A 16317-nucleotide genomic window follows, 5' to 3' on the forward strand; every position below is an offset into this window, starting at 1 on the left:
CGTAAAGAGGGGTTGGTGGGTGGTGGGTGGCAGGACACAATGCAGGTAGCCTGGTTAGCCAATGTGCGGGAGCACTGGTTGGTCAGGCCAATTGAGGTAGTATGTACATGAATGTATAGTTAAAGTGACTGTGCATATATGATAAACAGAGTAGCAGCAGCGTAAAAGAGGAGTTGGGGGGGGGGCACACAATGCAAATAGTCCGGGTAGCCATTTGATTAACTGTTCAGGAGTCTTATGGCTTGGGGGTAAAAACTGTTAAAAAGGCTTTTTGTCCTAGACTTGGCACTCTGGTACCGCTTGCCATGTGGTAGTCGAGAGAACAGTCAATGACTGGGGTCTTTGACAATTTTTAGGGCCTTCCTCTGACACCGCCTGGTGTAGAGGTCCTGGATGGCAGGCAGCTTAGCCCCAGTGATGTACTGGGCCGTACACACTACCCTCTGTAGTGCCTTGTGGTCGGAGGCCGAGCAATTGCCGTACCAGGCAGTGATGCAACAAGTCAGGATGCTCTCGATGTTGCAGCTGTAGAACCTTATGAGGATCTCAGGACCCATGACAAATCTTTTTAGCTTCCTGAGGTGAAATGGGCTTTGTTGTGCCCTCTTCACGACTGTCTTGGTGTGTTTGGACCATGTTAGTTTGTTGGTGATGTGGACACCAAGGAACTTGAAGCTCTCAACCTGCTCCACTACAGCCCCATCAATGAGAATGGGGGCATACTCGGTCCTCCTTTTCCTGTAGTCCACAATCATCTCCTTAGTCTTGGTTACGTTGAGGGATAGGTTGTTATTCTGGCACTACCCGGCCAAGTCTGACCTCCTCCCTATAGGCTGTCTTGTCGTTGATCAGGCCTACCACTGTTGTGTCATCTGCAAACGTAATGATGGTGTTGGAGTCGTGCCTGGCCATGCAGTCGTGGGTGAACAGGGAGTACAGGAGGGGACTGAGCATGCACCCCTGGGGGGCTCCAGTGTTGTGGATCAGCGTGGCAGATGTGTTGCTACCTACCCTCCACCACCTGGGGGCGGCCCGTCAGGAAGTCCAGGATCCAGCTGCAGAGGGAGGTGTTTAGTCCCAGAATCCTTAGCTTAGTGATGAGCTTTGAGGGTACTATGGTGTTGAACGCTGAGCATTAGTCAATGAATAGCATTCTCACATAAATGTTCCTTTTGTCCATGTGGGAAAGGGCAGTGTGGAACGCAATAGAGATTGCATCTGTGGATCAGTTTGGGCGGTATGCAAATTGGAGTGGGTCAAAGGTTTCTGGGATAATGGTGTTGATGTGAGCCATTTCGAGTCTTTCAAAGCACTTCATGGCTACAGACGTGAGTGCTATGGGTCTGTAGTCATTTAGGCAGGTTGCCTTTGTGTTCTTGGGCACAGGGACTATGGTGGTCTGCTTGAAAAATGTTGGTATTTCAGACTCAATCAGGGACATGTTGAAAATGTCAGTGAAGACACCTGCCAGTTGGTCAGCACATTCCCGGAGTACACGTCCTGGTAATCCTTCTGGCCCCGCAAACCTTGTGTATGATGACCCGTTTAAAGGTCTTACTCACGTCGGCTACGGAGAGCATGATCACACAGTCGTCCGGAACAGCTGATGCTCTCATGCATGCCTCAGTGTTGCTTGCCTCGAAGCGAGCATAGAAGTGATTTAGCTCATCTTGTAGTCTGTAATAGTTTGCAAGCCCTGCCACATAAGACGAGCGTCAGAGCCGGTGTAGTATGATTCAATCTTAGCCCTGTATTGACGCTTTGCCTGTTTGATGTTTTGTCGCAGGGAATAGCACAATTTCTTGTAAGCTTCCGGGTTAGAGTCCTGCACCATGAAAGCGGCAGCTCTGCCCTTTAGCTCAGTGTGAATGTTGCCTGTAATCCATGGCTTCTGGGTGGGATATGTACGTACAGTCACTGTTGGGACGATGTCCTCGATGCACTTATTGATGAAGCCAGTGACTGATGTGGTGTACTCCTCAATGCCATCGTAAGAATCCCGGAACATGTTCCATTCTGTGCTAGCAAAACAGTCCTGTAGCTTTGCATCTGCTTCATCTGACCACTTGTTTTAATAGACCGAGTCACTGGTGCTTCCTGCTTTAATTTTTGCTTGTAAGCAGGAATCTAGAGGATAGAGTTGTGGTCGGATATTCCAAATGGAGGGCGAGGGAGAGCTTTGTACGCATCTCTGTGTGTGGAGTACAGGTGATTTAGCATTTTTTCCCCCTCTGACTGCACATTTAACATGCTGGTAAAAAGGATTTAAGTTTTCCTGCATTAAAGTCCCCAGCCACTAGGAGCGCTGCTGGATGAGCGTTTTCCTCTTTGCTTATGGCGGTATACAACTCATTGAGCGCGATCTCAGTGCCACCGTCGGTCTGTGGTGATATGTAGACTACTACGAAAAATACAGATAAACTTTCTAGGTAGATAGTGTGGTCTACAGCTTATCATGAGATACTTTACCTCAGGCGAGAAAAACCTCGAGACTTCCTTAGAAATCGTGCACCAGCTGTTGTTTACAAATATACATTGACCGCCACCCCTTGTCTTACCAGAGGCTGCTGTTCTATCCTGCCGATAGTGTAAAACCTGCCAGCTGTATGTTGTTCATGTCGTTGTTCAGCCACGACTCAGTGAAACGTAAGATATTACAGTTTAATATCCAATGGTAGTCTAATCTTGCTCGTAGGTCATCGATTTTATTTTCCAATGATTGCATGTTTGCCAATTGAACGGATGGCAATGGGGTTTTACTCGCTCGCCTACAAATTCTCAGAAGGCAGCCCGACCTCCACCCCCTTCTTCTCCGTCTTCTCTTCACGCAAATGACAGGGATTTGGGCCTGATCCCGGGAAAGCAGTATATCCTTCACGTTGGACTCGTTAAAGGAAAAAGCTTCTACCAGTTCGTGGTGAGTAATCGCTGTTCTGATGTCCAAAAGTTATTTTCGGTCATAAGAGACGGTAGCAGTAACATTATTTACAAAATAAGTGAAAAACAAAGTTAAACATGTAGTGTAGTTTATAATAATAATAATAATTATTAGGTAAAATACTCAGGTGAGAGTGTGGTGTGGAGCCTTTCTTTCCTTCTTAAAGAACTGCACAGAACCGTCTTTGTTTCGGGGGGTGGTTGTAGCATTTGTTTCACATGACCCATCAATTTAGAAAAGTGTCTGGGTAAGCATCATGTAATAATTATAAAATATTTTTATCTGGACACTGTCAAAGTCAGATTAGGATATAGGTCAAGGAGTAGATAGTGTATTTTTACCTGGAGTGTTTCCTTATTGCAGGCTACTACTTTCACCACTTTTAGTCTTGAAATCATTTGTTGTTCATAACACTACCTTACTGACTCTTTAGCACTTGGCCTCACATCTGAATCCTTAAGAGATGGGTGGGTCTAAGGCTTAAGAGGGTGTGAACGATGCTGAATATGTGTAGACATTGAAGAGCTCTCCAGTAGGTGTACCAAAACATTCAAGGGACATTTTATTAAAAGTGGGATTACAAGTTTATCAACTTTCAAAGCAGAATTACTTTCCCATTGTTCCTCAACTGCAGTGTATGATATACCATTTTCTAGCTCCGAGTCTACTGTTATCCAATGTAAAAATCACAATTTAAAATGTTACTACATAAGACGAATCGAAGTGGTGGGTCAAATTTTTTATCAATCAAATGTATGCTGCTCAAAAAAATGAAGGGAACACTTAAACAACACAATGTAACTCCAAGTCAATCACACTTCTGTGAAATCAAACTGTCCACTTAGGAAGCAACACTGATTGACAATAAATTTCACATGCTGTTGTGCAAATGGAATAGACAACAGGTGGAAATTATAGGAAATTAGCAAGACACCCCCAATAAAGGTGTGGTTCTGCAGGTGGTGACCACAGACCACTTCTCAGTTCCTATGCTTCCTGGCTGATGTTTTGGTCACTTTTGAATGCTGGCGGTGCTTTCACTCTAGTGGTAGCATGAGACGGAGTCTACAACCCACACAAGTGGCTCAGGTAGTGCAGCTCATCCAGGATGGCACATCAATGCGAGCTGTGGCAAGAAGGTTTGCTGTGTCTGTCAGCGTAGTGTCCAGAGCATGGAGGCGCTACCAGGAGACAGGCCAGTACATCAGGAGACGTGGAGGAGGCCGTAGGAGGGCAACAACCGAGCAGCAGGACCGCTCGCTCCGCCTTTGTGCAAGGAGGAGCAGGAGGAGCACTGCCAGAGCCCTGCAAAATGACCTCCAGCAGGCCACAAATGTGCATGTGTCTGCTCAAACGGTCAGAAACAGACTCCATGAGGGTGGTATGAGGGCCCGACGTCCACAGGTGGGGGTTGTGCTTACAGCCCAACACCGTGCAGGACGTTTGGCATTTGCCAGAGAACACCAAGATTGGCAAATTCGCCACTGGCGCCCTGTGCTCTTCACAGATGAAAGCAGGTTCACACTGAGTACATGTGACAGAGTCTGGAGACGCCGTGGAGAACGTTCTGCTGCCTGCAACATCCTCCAGCATGACCGGTTTGGCGGTGGGTCAGTCATGGTGTGGGGTGGCAGTTCTTTGGGGGGCCGCACAGCCCTCCATGTGCTCGCCAGAGGTAGCCTGACTGCCATTAGGTACCGAGATGAGATCCTCAGACCCCTTGTGAGACCATATGCTGGTGCGGTTGGCCCTGGGTTCCTCCTAATGCAAGACAATGCTAGACCTCATGTGGCTGGAGTGTGTCAGCAGTTCCTGCAAGAGGAAGGCATTGATGCTATGGACTGGCCCGCCCGTTCCCCAGACCTGAATCCAATTGAGCACATCTGGGACATCATGTCTCGCTCCATCCACCAACGCCACGTTGCACCACAGACTGTCCAGGAGTTGGCGGATGCTTTAGTCCAGGTCTGGGAGGAGATCCCTCAGGATCCCTCCGCCACCTCATCAGGAGCATGCCCAGGCGTTGTAGGGAGGTCATACAGGCACGTGGAGGCCACACACACTACTAAGCCTCATTTTGACTTGTTTTAAGGATATTACATCAAAGTTGGATCAGCCTATAGTGTGGTTTTCCACTTTAATTTTGAGTGTGACTCCAAATCCAGACCTCCATGGGTTGATAAATTGGATTTCCATTGATTATTTTTGTGTGATTTTGTTGTCAGCACATTCAACTATGTAAAGAAAAAAGTATTTAATAAGATTATTTCATTCATTCAGGTCTAGGATGTGTTATTTTAGTGTTCCCTTTATTTGTTTGAGCAGTGTATATACCCTTCTTCTGATTCTGGAGTGGGTGGGTGGTAGTGCAATGGGGGGCTGGTAAAAAAAAATGGCCCTTATATTTCAATTTATTTGCTTTGATCCTTTTGGTTGAAGGGTAATGATGTCAGGAGATGTGTGGGAATTTTCTTAAGCCGTTCCTAAATATAGCAAATAAGAAAATTACAGTTCCGCACCATTATAAAATGTACACAATTGGGCGCTAGTGAAAACACATGAAAGGAGGGTTTTTCTTTGCATTGGTCCTTTTGGGTGAAGGCTTGGGAAATGATGTCAGGAGGTGTATGAAAATTGTCTACAATTCTATTCGCTAATCTTCAACTTTCACAACAGGTCCTACCAGACATTCCTATAATAATCAGTCCACAAAGCTTATGATATGAAAATAATATTTTAACAGCATTTCAGAAATTGGAGAAATGACGTAGATTTTATTTTCATTTGACTACAAGGGAAGGTACGAAATGTGATAACGTAATAATTATTAGCTATCAATTGAAAACAAAATTGTTTTCAGTATGTTGATTCAATTACAAAATTGTTCCTTGCTGACATTACTCCATTTGCAGGTGTGAGGCAGGTTCTCCCAGCTTGGTTCAGTTGCAGAGATCTGTTGTGCAGCATTCCTTCACCACACTTTTTTGCGACTTGACATTACATTCCTTTTCAGTAGCACATTTTCTCACCTCACCATCTGAAATTGAAGGCACACACGTTAATGGGGGCCCTAGTGGAGAAATATACAAATGCCCAATCTTTCTGTACAATGTCATAACAAATACATACACAATCAAAAATACTAAATAATAGGGGGAAATTATTGATAGGAAAGACAGTAGGTGCAGCAGTTAAAGCAGAAATCAGCAGTTGAAACAATAACAAAGCGTTCTCTACTCCCCTGTTTCAGTAAAAAGCTGAGGGATTGGGCTGGAGAAATCTAACCACTCTCAAATTCATAGACAGAGTTATGGATGCAAGTACTGATCATCCATGATATTCATATTATCAACCATATTTTGTGTTTGTTTACATTTGCTTTGTTTACAATCATTGGAGTAAAAATAATCTTATATTTTTAGTTTTGATGGGGTACAACAGTTAAACTAAGCTCATGAGGCATTTATAAATGATATTCTTCGAGAATAAATGGGTACATATCATTCATTTATAAGTCCAAAAATTGATGTAGCAACTGCAGATTGCCCCTTTAAGTAATTGATAAACAAATGAAAAAAAAACTTCAAATAAGATCATTATTATGCCCCACAGTTAGCAGAGCTATGTACATAAATGTACAGTTAGTTAGCTACCGCCTCTTACTTCCTGACTCCAAACTGGCTCCAGTTGTGTTTTGATTTTTACATTTGTGGCATCATATAGTATTTTGACTACCAATAGATGCAGTGTAATGTGCTAGAATTACTAAAGCAAAATTAAATATAGCTACAAACGGGGTACTGGCTTATGAGCAGGCTGAAATAGACAGTTGCATGGAAGTATTTTACATCCTCCCTTGTGTACTTGTAACAATTCAAAACACTACATGTACGTTTCAAGTTGATAAAGTGAAGAGAAGTGAAGCTATTACAGTTTCATTGAGGATGCAATATATATTTTTTACAAGGTTACTATTTTCTCTTCCACATTTTGACTTAGTAGAGGCTGACATGATGAACATACTTTCTGAGTTTCAAGTCAATCAGATGTACTGTTCATGAGAATACAATTTTTGGAGATTTGATTAAAAAAAGTCTAATATGAAGGAAAAAAGGGGTGAGTTTGGTCATTATTCTGAGTCGTTAGCTAGCAACAGTAACTAGCTTTGGTGTGGGGGTAGGCCCAAATCAAGCTAATATGCTAGACAGCATTACGGCGCTACCGCGTGTCCAATATGATTTCTTGTTGAAGAGCTGTGGGAGCTAGCACTGTAGCCAGGCACTAGTTAGAAACCAATAGGCCTGTAGCCAGGCACTAGTTAGAAACCAATAGGCCTGTAGCCAGGCACTAGTTAGAAACCAATAGGCCTGTAGCATGATCTGGAGACTGTAACCACTAGAAACTAACTACTAACGTCGCTCAGGGATAGCAGGTCTCACTATTATACTGTTGCTATGTGTCTGAACTCTGCCACTATACTTTGCATAAGCTATCTATATTAGTCATTGTGGTTACGCCCTAGCTGTTGCAAGCTTGGAAAGACAGGACCATGCAATATCGTGTAACGGGGCGGCGGGGCTGACCCTTAGATATCTTTTTACCATTCAAATAAATGCTAACAGTTTTGAGGTTCACAACTGAATTGCTTGCTGTTTCCATGTTTATTTTAAAGATATCAAGACTTGCATCAGTCGGCATACACCTTCCTACACAGCAAATGTGTGTTAAAATCTCGTTGTTAATTTAAAAAGTGTTCTGAGTGTTATACAGTGCATTCAGAAATTACTCATACCCTTTGACATTTTCCACATTATGTTGTTACAGCCTGATTCAAAAATTGATTAAATTGTTTTTTTCCCCTCATCAATCTACACACAGTTCCCCATAATAACAAAGCAAAAACAGGTTTTTAGAATTTTAATCGAATGTATATATATATATATTTTTATATCACAATTACATAAGTATTCAGACCCTTTACTCAGTACTTTGTTTAAGCAATTACAATTACAGCATCGAGTCTTCTTGGGTATGACACTACAAGGTTGGTACACCTGTATTTGGGGAGTTTCTTCCATTCTTCTCTGCAGATCCTCTCAAGCTCTGTCAGGTTAGATGGGGAGCGTCGCTGCACAGGTATTTTCAGGTCTCTCCAGAGATGTTCGATCGGGTTCAAGTCCGGACTCTGGCTGGGCAACTCAAGGACATTCTGAGACTTGTCCCGAAGCCACTCCTGCATTGTCTTAGCTGTGTGCTTAGGGTCGTTGTCCTGTTAGAAGGTGAACCTCTGCCCCACTCTGAGGTCCTGAGCACTCTGGAGCAGATTTTCATCAAGGATCTCACTGTACTTTGCTCTGTTCATCTTTGCCTCAATCCTGACTATTCTCCCAGTACTTGCCGCAGAAAAGCATCCCCACAGCGTGATGCTACCACCACCATGCTTCACCATAGGGATGGTGCCAGGATTCCTCCAGACATGACGCTTTGCATTCAGGCCAAAGAGTTCAATCTTGGTTTCAGCAGACCAGATAATCTTGTTTCTCATGGTCTGAGAGTCCTTTATGTGCCTTTTGGCAAACTCCAAGCGGGCTGTCATGTGTCTTTTACTCAGGAGTGGCTTCCGTCTGGCCACTCTACCCTAAAGGCCTGCTTGGTGGAGTGCTGCAGAGACGGTTGTCTTTCTTTAAGGGTCTTCCATCTCCACAGAGGAAGCCTGGAGCTCTATCAGAGTGGCCATTGGGTTCTTGGTCACCTCCCTGACCAAGGCCTTTCTCCCCCAATTTCTCAGTTTGGCCAGGTGGCCAGCTGTAAGAAGAGTCTTGGTTGTTCCAAAGTTCTTCCATTTAAGAATGATGGAGGCCACTGTGTTCTTGGGGACCTTCAATACTGCAGAAATGTATTGGTACCCTTCCCTAGATCTGTGCCTTGACACAATCCTGTCTCGGAGCCCATTGACATTTCCTTCGACCTCATGGCTTGGTTTTTGCTCTGACATGCACTGTCAACTGTTTGACGTTATATAGACAGGTGTGTGCCTTTCCAAATCATGTCTAATCAATTGAATTTACCACAGGTGGACTCCAATCAAGTTGTAGATATATCTCAAGGATGATCAATGGAAACAGGATGCATCTGTTTCGAGTCTCATAGGAAAGGGTCTGAATACTTATGTAAATAAGGTATTTCTGTTTTTTAAACCTGTTTTCGCTTAGTCATTATGGGGTATTGTGTGTAGATTGATGAAGAAAAGTGTTTATTTAATAAATTTTAGAATAAAGCTGTAACGTAACAAAATATGGAAAAAGTCAAGGGGTCTGAGTACTTTCCGAATGCACTATCAGTCAAATGCGGCGGCGGGGCGTAAGCCTTAGACTTTGAATGTTTATTACAGTCCCAACTATTGGCCAATCTGTGTTGTTTTTGGTGTCTGGGTAGCGGTGTTGATATACTTTGATATTGGCAAAGTATAATTTATTTTATCAGTTGTGCACTGATATATTGCGACAAAGGTGGAATAATAAGAAAGAAAGAATGAAAGAAGAATTCCATCAAAAACAATTGGTTTGCTTGCAAGTCCTAATAACTTGTTCACTTACAGGCTGGTTTGTGGAAAACAATTCTTTCACAGTGGGTGAAACTGACACCGCACTCCACCTCGGTTATGTCAGTCTGGGTGCAGGTTGGATGGTCTGGATTGATGGTAGTACATTTGTGACACTTCAGTGCCACAGTAGCTGAGTTGGAGAAACAAAGTTAATGTTATTTTCTGTATTTGTGAAAACAATTATTAGCTTTTGTTCTATAAAATCTTTATGGGCTAGATTTAGCAAGTCCCTGCCCTTGAGGAAATACATATTCAAGTAGAGAACAATACAGGTGATAAAGCGAGACATTGTTAAAAGGTGAGACATTTGTGTCTCTGGTAATCCTGAACTGAATTGTTTTTTGTGATACTGCCAACATGGAAAAAACATAAATAATTATTTAACAAAGGTAATTAGTTGAGGTTTTTAAGAGAGGTACGATCTTAAAGTATAACATTTATATAGCACATTCATGTTAAAGATGCAGTCGAAAGTGTACTGATTGCTCTGATATCAGTTGACCCATTCCCAATAACAATGCTATTCTACTACAGCCAATCTAGAATAATATGTAGAATGTTGTCATGGATCACTTTCAACTCACCACAGAATACTGCTACAAGCACTGTTAAAGCAAGTGTCAGGGATGCCATTGTATTGACCTAAATCAAGCAAAAACTTATAGTTATTGTTAGACATAGATTTCAGAATTTTAAATATAGCAAAAATTCTTTCAGCCCACTGTTGCTACACATTCTTTCCTTATGTGTTATAATAATACCAAAAAATATGTTTTAATTAAAATATTAGCTCTTGTCTGAAGCTGAAAAAGACAGGAAATGTAAAAGCTAATTTGACCTATGCACCAACAAAGGCTTTTCATCATCAGCAGCTTGACTACTGCTAGAGTATTGCAGCTTTATTGATCTACTGTACTTCACTAACAGATGTGCTCACATTGGATGGGTGGATTAGGGTTCAAACCTCCCAAACAGCCTAATACAGGTTTACCCTATTTATATACTTGGTAATGTAAACGTGTTTTTCATGTAAGATATCATCCCATTTCACTCATTTAAGCATTATGAGGAGGTTTGCCCGGACAAAGACTAAGCCTAGTCATGGATTAAAAAGCAAGATTATTTATACTCCAGGAAGAGGTGTAATCTGTGTCCTCGAAACCGCTCTTTAACCCTATATTTGACCTAGCTTAAAACATAAGCTTACTCGGATGGGAAATGGACAAGGTAGTGGACAGCGTTTGAACTTATTTTGAAGCTATACATTTTTCATGTTTCTGTTATAAAGAATGGAGTAATGCAACCTTATATTTTGAGTTATGATAGGGTAAGACAGTTATGCTAGAGACGTTTATAAGTTATAGTACTTAAAGCAGAGGTGGCACCACAGGTTCAAAAGTGGTGTGGCAAAAGTTGTACATGTCTTTCTGGGGCCTGGAGTTTTTCCTGATTTCATCATCTGGTCAGGTAAAACTTTGGGTCCTATTCGTAGGCTAGGACAGGGTCCAACGCAAAAAAAAAATCTTACTGTCATGACCGGACCAGTTGGACAAAAATCTACTGGCCCGAACAGAATTTCTACTGGTGTCACGACTCCCACCGAAGGTGGCGCCCCCTCCTGCTCGGGTGGCGCTCGGCGGTCGTCGTCACCGGCCTACTAGCCTACTAGCTGCCACTGATTCCTTTTTGGTTTTCCACCTTTCTGTTATTGTGTGCACCTGTCCTCAGTTGGGTTCATTAGCGGGGCTATATGAGCTAGCTGGCCCGCCTGCTCTTTGTGCGAGATTGTTTCTCTGTTGTTTGCTTGTGTACACGCTGATTGTGTTTTTGCGCTAGTGCGTGGTTTTTGCGCCGACTGTGTTTTCCCCTGTGTTTGGGGCACTTTGTTTTGTGTGCGCTCTCATCGCTGTTTGGGGTGGCTTGTGTTTTCGCCATTTGGCCAATTAAAAGCCACTACCCTGTATCACTGCTTCCTGCGTTTGATTCCTCTCCCACTACGCCCGAGCATTACAACTGGCAAGGACATGATGTAGTTTTTAATGCATTGGGGTCATGCAGGGCCTCTAGGTTGGCATGCTTTTTCTCTATATGCAGCTATTAACCTCTATGGGCTAGGTGGGACGCTTACAGCCAGTGTAATCCCGTGGCGCGATATTCAAATACCTTAGAAATGCTATTACTTCAATTTCTCAAACATATGACTATTTTACACCATTTTAAAGATAAGACTCTCGTTAATCTAACCACACTGTCCGATTTCAAAAAGGCTTTACAACGAAAGCAAAACATTAGATTATGTCAGCAGAGTACCCAGCCAGAAATAATCAGACACCCATTTTTCAAGCTAGCATATAATGTCACATAAACCCAAACCACAGCTAAATGCAGCACTAACCTTTGATGATCTTCATCAGATGACAATCCTAGGACATTGTTATACAATACATGCATGTTTTGTTCAATCAAGTTCATATTTATATCAAAAACCAGCGTTTTACATTAGCATGTGACTAGCATTCCCACCGAACACTTCCGGTGAATTTACTAAATTACTCACGATAAACGTTCACAAAAAACATAACAATTATTTTAAGAATTATAGATACAGAACTCCTTTATGCACTCGCTATGTCCGATTTTAAAATAGCTTTTCGGTGAAAGCACATTTTGCAATATTCTAGGTAGATAGCCCAGCCATCACGGCTAGCTATTTAGACACCCACCAAGTTTAGCCCTCACCAAAGTCAGATTTACTATTAGAAAAGTTTGATTACCTTTGCTGTTCTCCGTCAGAATGCACTCCCAGGACTTCTACTTCAATAACAAATGTTGCTTTGGTTCAAAATAATCCATAGTTATATCCAAATAGCGGCGTTTTGTTCGTGCGTTCAAGACACTATCCAAAGGGTAAACAAGGGTGACGCGCCCGACGCGTTTCGTGACAAAAAATGTCAAAATATTCCATTACCGTACTTCGAAGCATGTCAACCGCTGTTTAAAATCAATTTTTATGCAATTTTTCTCGTAAAAAAGCGATAATATTCCGACCGGGAGTCGTTGTTTTCGTTCAGAGAGAGAAAGTAAACATGGTGTCGGCTCGTGCACGCGCCTCCAGTCTCATTGTTCTCAGATCGACCACTTACAAAATGCGCTAATGTTTTTCAGCCAGGGCCTGCAAAGCCACCATTCATCGTTCTGGCGCCTTCTGAGAGCCTATGGGAGCGTTAGAAAATGTCATGTCATGCCAGAGATCCCCTGTTTTGGTTAGAGATGATCAAGAAGGCCATGAAATGGTCAGAGAGAGCGCTTCCTGTTTGGAATCTTCTCACAGACACCATTCAAACAGTTTTAGAAACTTTAGGGTGTTTTCTATCCAAATCAAATTATATGCATATTCTAGTTACTGGGCAGGAGTAGTAACCAGATTAAATCGGGTACGTTTTTTATCCGGCCGTGCAAATACTGCCCCCTATCCCCAACAGGTTAATAGGCTATATGTATAATGAATAAATACAAATCATTTGGTGGGTGCTTATATTTGTCCTACTTCACACATGTACTAGTGTGTATTAATACGCATGTGTGAGTTGGAAATGTATTTTTTTGCATATCACAACTCTCCCTGAGACACCATCAGAGAGTGGGGTCACAGCCAGTGCCCGCCATTATTAATGGCAACCCCGGAGCAATTAGAGTTAAGTGCCTTGCTCAAGGGTACATCAACAGAGTGACAGTTTTCACCTTGTTGGCTAGTGGATTCAAACAAGTAACCTTTTGGTTACTGGCCCAATGCTCTAACCTGCTGCCACCTTTGGTTATTATGAAGCTGTTTAATATAATTTAGCAATGTAAGTCATTACTCTATTCTTTAGAATTTCCTTTTATTAATTGCATTTATTTTTGTTTCTAAATTATGTCATTTACAGAATATTTTTTTTACATCTCAAAATAGGACGCTGCCCCTTTAAAACCTGTTAGGGCTAGGGGGCAGTATTGACACAGCCGGATAAAAAACGTACCCGATTTAATCTGGTTACTACTCCTGCCCAGTAACTACAATATGCATATAATTATTGGCTTTGGATAGAAAACACCCTAAAGTTTCTAAAACTGTTTGAATGGTGTCTGTGAGTATAACAGAACTCATATGGCAGGCCAAAACCTGAGAAGATTTCAAGCAGGAAGTGGCCTGTCTGAGAAGTAGTGTTTCATCTTGGCTCTTTTTATTGAAGACTCAGGATCTGTGCAATAACGTGACACTTCCATGGCTTCCATAGGCTCTCAGAGCCCGGGAAAAAGCTGAACGATATCGAGGCAGGCTCTGGCTGAAACACTTTATCGCTTTTGGCAAGTGGCCACTCAGAGTACTATGGGCTTAGGCGCGTGTCCGCGTCGACCGAATGCTTTCTTTTCCTTTGTCTGTTTACTTAAACGCAGATTCCCGGTCGGAATATTATCGCTTTTTTATGAGAAAAATGGCATAAAAATTGATTTTAAACAGCGGTTGACATGCTTCGAAGTACGGTAATGGAATATTTAGAATTTTTTTGTCACGAATTGCGCCATGCTCGCCACCCTTATTTACCCTTTAGGATAGTGTCTTGAACGCACGAACAAAACGCCGCTGTTTGGATATAACGATGGATTATTTTGGACCAAACCAACATTTGTTATTGAAGTAGAAGTCCTGGGAGTGCATTCTGACGAAGACAACAAAGGTAATAACATTTTTCTTATAGTAAATCTGACTTTGATGAGTGCTAAACTTGCTGGGTGTCTAAATAGCTAGCCCTGTGATGCCGGGCTATCTACTGAGAATATTGCAAAATGTGCTTTCACATTTTGCAAGAAGTCACTCGTGGGGGTGTAGTGGTGCTTGAATGAACAGCCAGTCATATTGTTCAAATACAAATAGCATAGCGTTTCTGCATGTAGTCTTCAATGGTTTTCTATAGTAGACTACCACAGAGCAGGTAAATGTTGAACTGGTACACAAAAATGCACTGAGAACTGGCCCGGTTGGTGCTGCTTGCTTTCTTTGAAAGTGGTGAGAAGTATTGGGCAAATGCGGTCTTGCCACATGTTTCCGGCGGCTTCATGAAATGTTTTACTTTTAAATTATTTAAATAAAACACCCATTGATTCTTGAAGAATATAACTTATATTTAAAAAAATCATGAGCTTAGTCCAATTGTCATACACCATCAGAACCCCACATATTTATTTATTCAACTCAACTGTTTGAAAACAATGTAATTTTTTAACAAACACTGTTTAGCCTCTTAATATGTGGCTCGTTTCAAGAAGCTAGGCACATGTTGCACATCACTACTTCACAGGAGAGGCATTTGAACATAATTTTTAAATGTTTTATCCAAATCTTTTTTTTCTTCATGTGCCTTAATAACAAACTTGTATGCCATCTGTAACTACGAATACAATTGTTTAATTACGAGCCTAGTTGGTTTAGCTACAGAAAAAGGCAGGAACCTTCCCGCTTGTCATGATTAGCTAAGATAATGGATGGGCTGCACATGCCGAGAGATGAGTTTGAATTGATCTGCCATTTAGCACGCGTCTGTCTATAACATGAGCTGCTCAGTATGGGTAGATTATCCTTGCTACTGCAGCTTTTTTATCAAATATAACATTAGCCATGGAGAACTGCAAAAGTGTTGCTACTGCTCTCAACAACATTGCTCCCCTGAATTTAGCAGGCGCTATCGACAAAAATCAGTGGCAAAAAGTTGTGATTGACTACTTTCTGCACATGGTCAGTGAAATTGGAGTGACTTGACACAACGGGCCGAATAAGCTGTAGCTAGCTATAATCAAAATGGAAAAGACACGCTGCCGTGAAGCATTCATCCATGTATACTGGTAAGAGTCTAGCTACATTTTCAGATAATACACTGCTCAAAAAAATTAAGGGAACACTTAAACAACACAATGTAACTCCAAGTCAGTCACACTTCTGTGAAATCAAACTGTCCACTTAGGAAGCAACACTGATTGACAATAAATTTCACATGCTGTTGTGCAAATGGAATAGACAACAGGTGGAAATTATAGGCAATTAGCAAGACACCCCCAATAAAGGAGTGGTTCTGCAGGTGGTGACCACAGACACTTCTCAGTTCCTATGCTTCCTGGCTGATGTTTTGGTCACTTTTGAATGCTGGCGGTGCTTTCACTCTAGTGGTAGCATGAGATGGAGTCTACAACCCACACAAGTGGCTCAGGTAGTGCAGCTCATCCAGGATGGCACATCAATGTGAGCTGTGGCAAGAAGGTTTGCTGTGTCTGTCAGCGTAGTGTCCAGAGCATGGAGGCGCTACCAGGAGACAGGCGAGTACATCAGGAGACGTGGAGGAGGCCGTAGGAGGGCAACAACCCAGCAGCAGGACCGCTACCTCCGCCTTTGTGCAAGGAGGAGCAGGAGGAGCACTGCCAGAGCCCTGCAAAATGACTTCCAGCAGGCCACAAATGTGCATGTGTCTGCTCAAACGGTCAGAAACAGACTCCATGAGGGTGGTATGAGGGCCCGACGTCCACAGGTGGGGGTTGTGCTTACAGCCCAACACCGTGCAGGACGTTTGGCATTTGCCAGAGAACACCAAGATTGGCAAATTCGCCACTGGCGCCCTGTGCTCTTCACAGATGAAAGCAGGTTCACACTGAGCACATGTGACAGACGTGACAGAGTCTGGAGACGCCGTGGAGAACGTTCTGCTGCCTGCAACATCCTCCAGCATGACCGGTTTGGCGGTGGGTC

The 16317-nt window shown here is 42.6% G+C and overlaps 1 long non-coding RNA gene across 1 annotated transcript in view; it reads right to left on the reverse strand.

Annotated features, from left to right (window-relative positions):
• Positions 1–5692: 5692 nt before the first annotated feature.
• The window catches only part of LOC106578346 (uncharacterized), a 28982-nt gene continuing 18357 nt past the window's right edge, over positions 5693–16317 (reverse strand). The window contains exons 3-5 of the long non-coding RNA XR_001322426.2: positions 10127–10184; positions 9535–9672; positions 5693–5975 (exon numbers count right to left, since the gene is read on the reverse strand). This is a non-coding gene — a long non-coding RNA (uncharacterized lncRNA). The remainder of the gene's footprint in view (positions 5976–9534; positions 9673–10126; positions 10185–16317) is intronic.

The sequence above is a fragment of the Salmo salar genome, chromosome ssa19 (genome assembly GCF_905237065.1).
Source record: "Salmo salar chromosome ssa19, Ssal_v3.1, whole genome shotgun sequence".
Classification (NCBI taxonomy): domain Eukaryota; kingdom Metazoa; phylum Chordata; class Actinopteri; order Salmoniformes; family Salmonidae; genus Salmo; species Salmo salar.